Raw genomic sequence first — 9,106 nt, 5'->3', positions numbered from 1 at the left:
GACAGGTCTGTTCAAGAGCCATTAATGCCACACAGCATCCATTTGTGAAAAGGATTCCTGTTCATAGGCTGGGAGTAATTGCTATCTTTTATCATTGCTGTTCCCCAACTTCTACCTTCGGTCATATCTGGGGAGATAGTGAACCTCTGGTGTGTGTCTGCCCAAGTCACTGTAGCTGACTGGCAGTCTGTCCAGGGCCATGGTTCTCCCTCATAATCACCTAAACAATGGGGAGCATATTTGGGTTGACAGAGGCTGGTGGTTGAGTTAAGGCCTCCGGGAGGGTCTACAAATGTTCCATTGATCCAGAGAACATTCTGGGGGATCGTTAGGTTCTCGGCCCCCCCAAGCACGATCCCCGTTATCGGATCACTGAACCAGCCATATTTTCTCTGCTTTAGGGAGATACAGTTGGTTAGATTCTTAGTGGTGAAACATAATGATCCGTCGGTTACAAAGGATCGGTTTTCTCCCAAAGGAGCTGTTGTGGTGTCTTTTGCCAGGTATGGCAGATTTATGCTAGAGTTGGAAGTAAAAAAACGTGGAAAAATCGCTGCATTGAAGCGGACGGGCATGGGCTTAGGAAAGGCAGACAATATTCCCCATCTCAGTACTCCCTGAATCGGGGTTCCCAGCGACGAGAGCAGGATCAGTAGGCACAGAGAGGTCATCTCCTTTGTCCAGGACCTTCCTTGTCAGGCGCTCTGGGATCCAGAAGGGGTTTTCTTCACCCTGGGGGAAAACACATACAGCTCCCCTGGATCTTATTACAATTGGATCCGGGCCTTTCCATTGGTTAGATAATACATCCTTCCATTTCACTAGTTCCTGTGGGTCTTTTGGCCACTGATTATGGCGGTCCGCCGCTGTATGGCATTGAGCATCCAGGTTCAAAAAATTGAGAGTGAAGAGTGCTAGGGCTATAGCTGTTTTGGGTGTGGGGGGTATGTCCTCAATTCCCCCTTTTTGTTTAATTAGATAGGATTTGAGAGTGCGGTTTGCGCGCTCCACAATCCCTTGACCCTGTGGGTTGTAAGGAAGACCAGTGATATGTTTAATTCCCATGTGATGACAAAATTGAGCAAATTTGGCAGAAGTATAGGCGGGACCATTGTCTGTTTTGAGGATTTGGGGTAACCCCCATGCGCTCCAAGCCTCAAGACAGTGGTGAATGACATGGGAAACTTTCTCTCCAGACAATGGGGAGGCAAAGATGACTCCCGAACAAGTATCCACAGATACATGTACATATTTCAGCTTCCCAAAGGAAGAAATATGTGTTACATCCATTTGCCAAACCTGTAAAGGCTTAATACCTCTAGGATTGATCCCAACATGAGGTGTGGGAAGAAAACTGCAGCAGTGTTGGCAGCTAAGAACAATGTTCCTAGCTTCGGCTCTGGTTATGCTAAACCGCTTGCGCAGTGTTTCAGCAGTGACATGAAATTGTGAGTGGAATTTTGAAGCTGTGGCGACAGGGTCTGCAGAGGGAAAGCTATACTCCTAGTCGCGAGGTCTGCTAGCTGGTTGCCGCGGGCCATAGGCCCGGGAAGGCCCGAATGTGCTCTGATGTGGGTTATATATAAGGGTGATCGTCTATTAAGTAATTCTGATTGCAGCTGCTTGAACAGAGTGGCTACTGTGCTGGATGCTTTGATTAGCCCGGCCACTTCCAGAGATTTGACTGCATTAACTACATAACAAGAATCTGACACAACATTCAAGGGTCCAGGGAAGGTTTGTAGAACCTCTAAAACTATGTGGCATTCTACTATTTGTGGAGTATTGGGCATATAATTTTTTGTTACAATTTTGCCGTTATAGACATAGGCACCCGTACCAGTCTTGGATCCGTCTGTGTAGACTGTTTCTCCATGTGGCAACGGGGTTAGGCTAGTGATCCGAGGGAACACTAGGGGATGATTTTTAGCAAAATTGATGAGGGGATGTTTTGGGAAATGATTATCAAAGGTTCCCGGGAAGCTATAAGCAAGTATGGCCCAATCATCATTCATAGCACATAATATTTGTATCTGCTCCATATTGTAAGGGGTTATGATTGTTGCTGGAGCTTTCCCAAAATGTGTTAATGAGTTTTTTACTCCCCTCAGAGCGAGTTTGGCTATGGCGGCCGGGTAGTATTCTATCGTTCTAGCCTGAGAGGCTTGGGGATGGATCCAGATCAGTGGCCCTCGTTGCCACAAGACTGCAGTTGGCAGTCCCGGAGTAGGAAGGATGCATAACTCAAAGGGTTCATTTAATTGTATCCTATTCAATTGTGCTGTCATTAAGGCCTGTTCTACCTTGTGGATGGCCTGCACTGCCTCAGGTGTAAAGGAGCGCGGAGATGTTAGTTGTGAGTCCCCTTCTAGGATTTTAAATAGCGGTTTCAATTCAGTGGTAGGTATCTTTAAAAATGGCCGCAACCAATTAATGTCCCCTAGGAGTTTCTGGAAATCATTCAAAGTTCGCAGCTGATCATGTCTTATCTCAAGCTTTTGGGGGTAAATAACATCTGTGGAAATAGTGGTTCCTAGGAATTTGCTAATACTAGATTTTTGGACCTTCTCACTGGCTATATTCAGTCCCCAAGTCTCTAGGGATTTAGTGAGCTTTACATAGGCCTCTTCTACTTCTGCTGATTGTGGGGAGCAGAGAAGGATATCATCCATATAGTGAATGATTTTTAGTTTGGGGTAGTTTTCGCAAATTGGTGCTAGCGCTTGCTGAACATACAGTTGACATATGGTGGGGCTATTTGCCATCCCTTGAGGGAGGACTTTCCACTGAAATCTGGCGTCTGGTTGCTCATGATTAATAGCTGGCAGGGTGAAAGCAAACCTTTCTCTATCTTTGGTGTTTAGATGTATGGAGAAGAAACAATCTTTGATGTCTATTATGATTACTTTCCATTCTTTGGGTAGAGCAGAGAGAAGTGGCAGTCCTCGCTGGACAGGTCCAAATAGCCTCATTTGAGCATTTACTGCTCTCAAGTCATGAAGCAATCTCCATGATCCTGACTTTTTTCTGATTATAAATATGGGCGTATTCCATGGAGATACAGAGGGTTCTAAATGTCCTAATTGGAGCTGTTCTTGTACTAAATGGTGAGCTGCTTCTAATTTCTCAGAGGATAGGGGCCACTGAGGAACCCATATGGCCTCCTCTGTAAGCCAAGGTATGGGCATGGCGTCTTCAATGGCCCCTAGGAAAAACCCAGGCCATGACGGTCATTTTTTACTTTGGGTAGGATAGGCTCTGTGCGTCCCTGTTGGTGTTTCCCTAGCCCTTTACCAGGGATATATCCCATATCCATCATCATGCCTAGGGCAGGGGTGGAGTATTCATTAATGAGTTTAAGGCCTAGGCCCTGCATAACATCTCTCCCCCACAAATTGACTGGCAGTGGGAGCACATAAGGGGTAACTGTACCTTCTTGCCCCTCAGGCGCTTGCCATTTCAATGGTTTGGCACTAATGGTAGGACTAGACTCATATCCTAAACCTTGTAAAGAGTGTGAGGACTGTGTTACAGGCCATTTGGAGGGCCACCAGGTTGCAGAGATAATACTTTTATCTGCTCCAGTGTCTAGGATTCCTTCAAAACTTTTTCCCTCTATTTTAAGGGTCAATTTTGGTCTGTCTGCTAAATCTAATACTATAAAGGCTGAGTTATAATTAGAGGAACCAAAGCCCTTTTCTCCTCTCTCCGTGGTGGTAGCTGGATAATTGGCATGGAGTCTAGGCAACACTAAGAGTTGGGCTATGCGGTCTCCTGGGGATATAGGGTAGATTCCTCTGGGGGCTGAACACATGATTTTTACCTGTCCCTCATAGTCCTGATCAATAACTCCGGGATGGACTACAAGGCCTTTCAAGGTAGCAGAAGAGCGCCCCAAGAGCAACCCAACTGTATCTGGTGGTAAGGGGCCTTTAAAGTCTGAGGGGATGGGTTGAACTCCCATCTGTGGAGTTAACACTATTCTGGTGGTGGCACGGATGTCCAATCCCGCGGAACCTGGAGTGGCTCTCCTCGGGGGGCTTGGTTGCTCCCAAGTGATACTTGTGTGCTGGTTGCCCCATATATTTGCGGGCCCTGATGGTGGGGGCCCCTCTGGGCGTTTTTTGGCAGCTCTAAGGGTTTCCCTTCTATGTCTTTAACAGATCGGCATTCATTGGCCCAATGTCTGCCTTTTTTGCACTTAGGGCACAATCCAGGGGTCTTTTGGGTTGTGTGCTCTATAAAGTTGGGCTTCTACATTCTCTCTTTATATGTCCTAATTTCCCACATTGAAAACACTTAATATTTTTATTAGTAATTCTGGCTTGTTTGTGGCTTTGTAATATAGCCGCGGCTAGGCCCGCATTGGTGAGTGGTCCCCCTATTTCTCTGCAGGCTTTTAGCCAAGCATGCATCCCCTTCTGTTTCCAGGGTGTTATCGCTTGCCTGCATTCTTTGGTACACTGCTCGAATACTAATTGCTCCACTAGGGGCATAGCTTGCTCTTGGTCCCCAAATACTCTACCCGCGGCCTCCATCATGCAAGCGACGAAATCTGAAAATGGCTCGCTCGGCCCTTGGATAATCTTTGTCAAATTGCCTGACACTTCCCCTTTGTTAGTGAGGGCTTTCCATGCCTTGGCAGCGCATGCGTTTATTTGTGCATACACCTGTGTGGGGAAGGCGGTCTGGTTGGCAACCCACTGTCCCTGGCCTGTCAACATATCATATGACCATGCGGGTTGCCCTTCGGCAGCATTTGCACATGCCTGGGTCATGCTGATATCATGCCACAATGCTTTCCACTCTATATATTGTCCCATGCTAGTAAGGCATGCTTTAGTTACATACTGCCAATCTGTAGGTGTCATAGCTGTCTCTGTCAACCTTTCAATCTGTGCTAAGGTGTAGTTAGCACTGACTCCGTAAGCCCGAACGGATTCTGCTAAATCTTTAACTTGTTTATGACTCAGGGGCTGATGGGAGCGTACCCCGTTGTCCTCAAACACAGGAAACATTTGCTTAATTGCTAGTATGGTATCTGGGTGACAGAAAGTATGTGTACTGCTCACATAAGGTGGCGGAGTAGTGGGCGACGGAGAGCACCCTGCTTTCATTTTCTCTTTGGTTTGCCTTTCAGCCTTGCTGGTTCCCTTATTTCCGCACTTCGCGGTTCTAGTCTCCTCCTCCTCTTCCGAGGACATTAGTTCATCTTCTGATTCCCTATTGGAAAGTTGGAGTTCCCTCAACTCTTTCCAGGGGTATTTGCTATTTTCTCCGAGGCGGTCGTCACCTGCTTCTCGGGGCTCTTTCGCTTTTGCCCTGGACGGGCTGTCTCCCTCACTCTGGGGCTTTTTAACTTTCGTTTTAGCAGCCCTTTTTCGGCCGCGAGCTAGCTCTGTCTCCCGTTCCGTTTCTGACATACTTTCTTGGATGTCTGACAAGGCTCTCTGACCTGCCTTTATCACCTTTTCACACTTTTCATCCTGCAGGCAAGCTCTAATCAGTTTCCACAATGGTCTAGTGCCTCCCCTCAAGCGTCCTTCTTCTTCCTCTCTATCAAGATCTTTCCCTAACTTGTCCCAGCTCGGGATGGAGAGGGACCCTGAACAGATAAACCAGGGGGCAACACGGTCTACTTCTTTTACAAATGATCCTAAAACTTTGGTGGAGACCTTCAAATTTCGCTCTTTGAGAACTGCCTGTAGTGCTGAGACTAACGATGGTGTGTTTCCCATGGTGCCTCTTTATTTACAGAGAACCATCAGCCACCACCCTTAAAAGCGCGTCTCTCGGAACTTACCTCTCCGGGCTTTCTTCTGTCCTGCAGTTCTGAATCCTCTCCAGATGTCTGAAGGGTCCTCCCTGTGCCGGTGATGTTCTGGTTCCCGGGTTTCGGCACCACTTGTCGCACGCCCCGTCCTCGCCGGCAAGAACAGCACACAACAACAGCAGGATTCTTCTGCAGAAAGCTTTACTCTTCAGCTCTTTGTGAAACAAATGTGTCGGGCAGGACCCAGACGGGAAGAAAGGGTCTGCTTATATAGGCCTCATGCTCTACGCTGATTGGTGCTGTTGCATAGGCCTTAATTAGCATGACACTTTGGCCTGATTGGTTCATATGCTCAGACTCAATTTGCATGGGTTTTTGTTGCCCAAGTTGTTTTTCTCCCTTATGCAGGGACTTCCTCTTAAAGAGGGCGCCATTTTCAGGGTGCGGCAGGCGCGGCTACCAACATACTACTCTTTGCATCGTACTACTGTAGTAAGTTGAATGGTAGCCCCTGTTTTTTGTTCCTATGCTAATTACTGGAACACTTGAATATTAGATTATTTGAAAACAGGTCTTTGAAGATGTAATTAAGTGAAGGAATTTGAGATTAAGGGATCATCCTTGATTATCCACGTGAGCCCTAAATCCAATAATCCCTGTGTTCTCATACAGGACACACAGGGTTAATTTGACAGATGTATGTTTATGTGAAGATGAAGGCAGAGATTAGGGTGGTGAGACCACAGCCAAGGAATGACGGCAGCCACCAGAGGCTGGAAGAATCAAGGAGTGGAATTTGCCATAGACCACAGAATCTTTGGAGGGATCACAGCCCTGCAGACAAATTGATTTCACTTTCTGGTCTCAAAAATTGTGAGAGAATTAATTTGGGTTGTTTTAAACCATGAAGTGTGTGCTTAATTGATTACAGCAGCTCCAGGAAATGAATACAACTGGCTTAAACTGAATAATTTTTTTTGCCTGAATTGTCATAAGTGCTACACTGTCTCCCTCTCTCTATTCTTTCCCTAGTCCGTTCTATGTAGTCACTAGATAGTCTTCTTATAACCCCAAATCTGGTTACTTTGCCTTAAAACTTTTCAATGACTCCCCATTGACTATAGGCTAGTTTAAAGTTCTTCATAGGCCATACAAATTCCTTTACAGTGAAGCCCTGTCTATCCATAAAAATTTAGATCTTTACACTCTTGACTTGACTCATACATGGTTCCCTGCAGTTCTATGAATCCTCTGCTAATCCCGTACCACATTTCAGTTGCTCTGTATACATCATTCTCTTTGTGGAGAATTCTCCATCTTTGTCTATTCAGTAAGCTTCTTTTTGTTTACAGGTAAGTGTTTGATCTCATGGTACACAATGTCATAATTGTTTAATCTAGTTTATCTGACTTAAATGTGAACCTCTCAAAGGTCTAGCAATCTTTATATTTTTCATTCTAGAGATGAGCAGTTGCATAATAAGTACTTAATGAAAATTTTGTCAAATAATAAAGTGACATATAATGTGGTTATTAGAATTAGATGCTTTAGAGAGTGTGAATACATTGCAGGGAGAGGAAAGGCCATTGAGTTCAGCTGAAAGTATATGATTAGACAACTTTGAGATAGTGATTTGGATGCTGAAGTCTGGTTACTTGTAATTTTTAAAATAACAGGTGTTGAGGAATGAAATAGAGTGACTACAGATTCTGAATTCTAAAAATTCGTAGATGAATGCTGTCCATGTCTAGCATTTGTTAGCTTCTGATATTATATTCTTTTTTTCAAGAGTGTAGATTATGATTTGTGATACTGGACTTGTGTTTTTACTGCTGCTCTTTTTTCTCCCAGTATCTATTCCCCTTGACTTTGCTAAGTACTTCCTGTGTTTATTTAGAAGAACTGCTTCTCTCTATTTTATATAATCTTAATGAGACTGAAAATCAAAATTTCTTGACTTATACTAATTGGGGTATGGTATGTGACCCAGTGTTGGCCAACAGATTGTTAGTACTTTGATAGTTGAAAGAATTGATAGAGAAAATGGCCTCAGTTACTACAATGGGGAGTCTTGATGAGATAGCTGAGTTGTTCTTGACAATCAGAGTTGATCTTATGCCTGTCTTTTTTTCACAACCTAGTTTATCTCCCCACTGATTCCTGCTTGGAACTACCTGTTATTCTTCCAACAAGTTTTCTTATTTATGAAAGCTACAGCCAATTTCTATAACTAACCTTAGAATCCAGACTGCCCCAGCCAATAAATCTGTTAATCTGGATTTTTATTTTTCTATGTTAATGAATGGAAAACAATCTTTAATGAGGAAAAAAGAGAGTCATTAGTGGAGACAAAAGCTAATGTTTGCAGGATGGCTACTATTATCATACTATTCAATGGCTCATGTAAGAAAAAAATGTTACCTTTTTAGGGGAGAAATTGACAAAGTAAGTTTAAAAACAATTTCAGAAGTCTCTGTGAAAAGTTAAATGTCACAAATTCAAAAATTGTCTAATTTACCCAGAGAACTACTTACAGGAGATCAAGTAGATAAAAACTGTGATGTTTGTCATTTCTAATTCCGGTAATTAAGTGCTGCTCTCGTTCTACTTGAAAGGCCCCTGTGGGATTATATTAATGGCATAATGGAGAGTCAAAGAAAAAAAAAACTATTATGAAAAAGAATGATATTGAAAAATTCATGAGCTGGAACCTTTAGAAAAGGAGAGTGTTAATGGTGATAGATGATGAGAATTACTGGAATGGTATGTGGTCTTTTGTCCAGAAGGACATGTCACCTCTTATATTCATAAAATCTATATAATGCATTAGAAACATTCTCATCATGAAGGCTATAGTTGAATGCTTTAACTGAAGTTCTTCTATCACAAAAAAATCTCACTATTTAATGTTAATTTCTTCCATAAATAATGATTGCTTGATTTCTGTTATAAGTTGATTATTGCTGGGACAGTCAATGTGATCATTATAGCTAAAAGTGTTAATACGTTATCATTTTGGAAATAAGAAAAGTATCCTGTTTGGACCTTAGAGATGTGAACCTAACAAGTGGTAGTTATTCATCTGTATTCCCCCAGTTGTCTACCATCACTTGTTCAGATATCATGTTCTGAATATCAACTCTATTCAGTCCTTTGTGACAGAGACATCTAGAAACAGAAGGCAGAAAGGTCTGAGAGGGATTTCAAAGAAAGAGAGTTTGGAGAACTGACTTAGAGCCCTAGGAAATCAAGTAATTTTATAACCTTAATCAAAATACATAACTTCCTTACTTCTCAGTTTCTTTATCTCTGAAATGGTGATTTTTGTACCTA

General features: G+C 43.4%; 1 long non-coding RNA gene across 1 annotated transcript; it reads right to left on the bottom strand.

The window, feature by feature from the left end:
* Positions 1-415: 415 nt before the first annotated feature.
* Positions 416-6,047, bottom strand: LOC130683658 (uncharacterized). The gene is made up of 2 exons (XR_008997550.1): positions 5,804-6,047; positions 416-732 (listed from the first exon to the last, which is right to left on the bottom strand). It is a non-coding gene; the product is annotated as an uncharacterized LOC130683658 (long non-coding RNA).
* Positions 6,048-9,106: the final 3,059 nt, after the last annotated feature.

Source organism: Manis pentadactyla, chromosome 4, assembly GCF_030020395.1.
Source record: "Manis pentadactyla isolate mManPen7 chromosome 4, mManPen7.hap1, whole genome shotgun sequence".
Taxonomy (NCBI): Eukaryota; Metazoa; Chordata; class Mammalia; order Pholidota; family Manidae; genus Manis; species Manis pentadactyla.
Note: the sequence above shows the minus strand (reverse complement) of the source record. Positions and strands in the feature narration are given on the sequence as shown.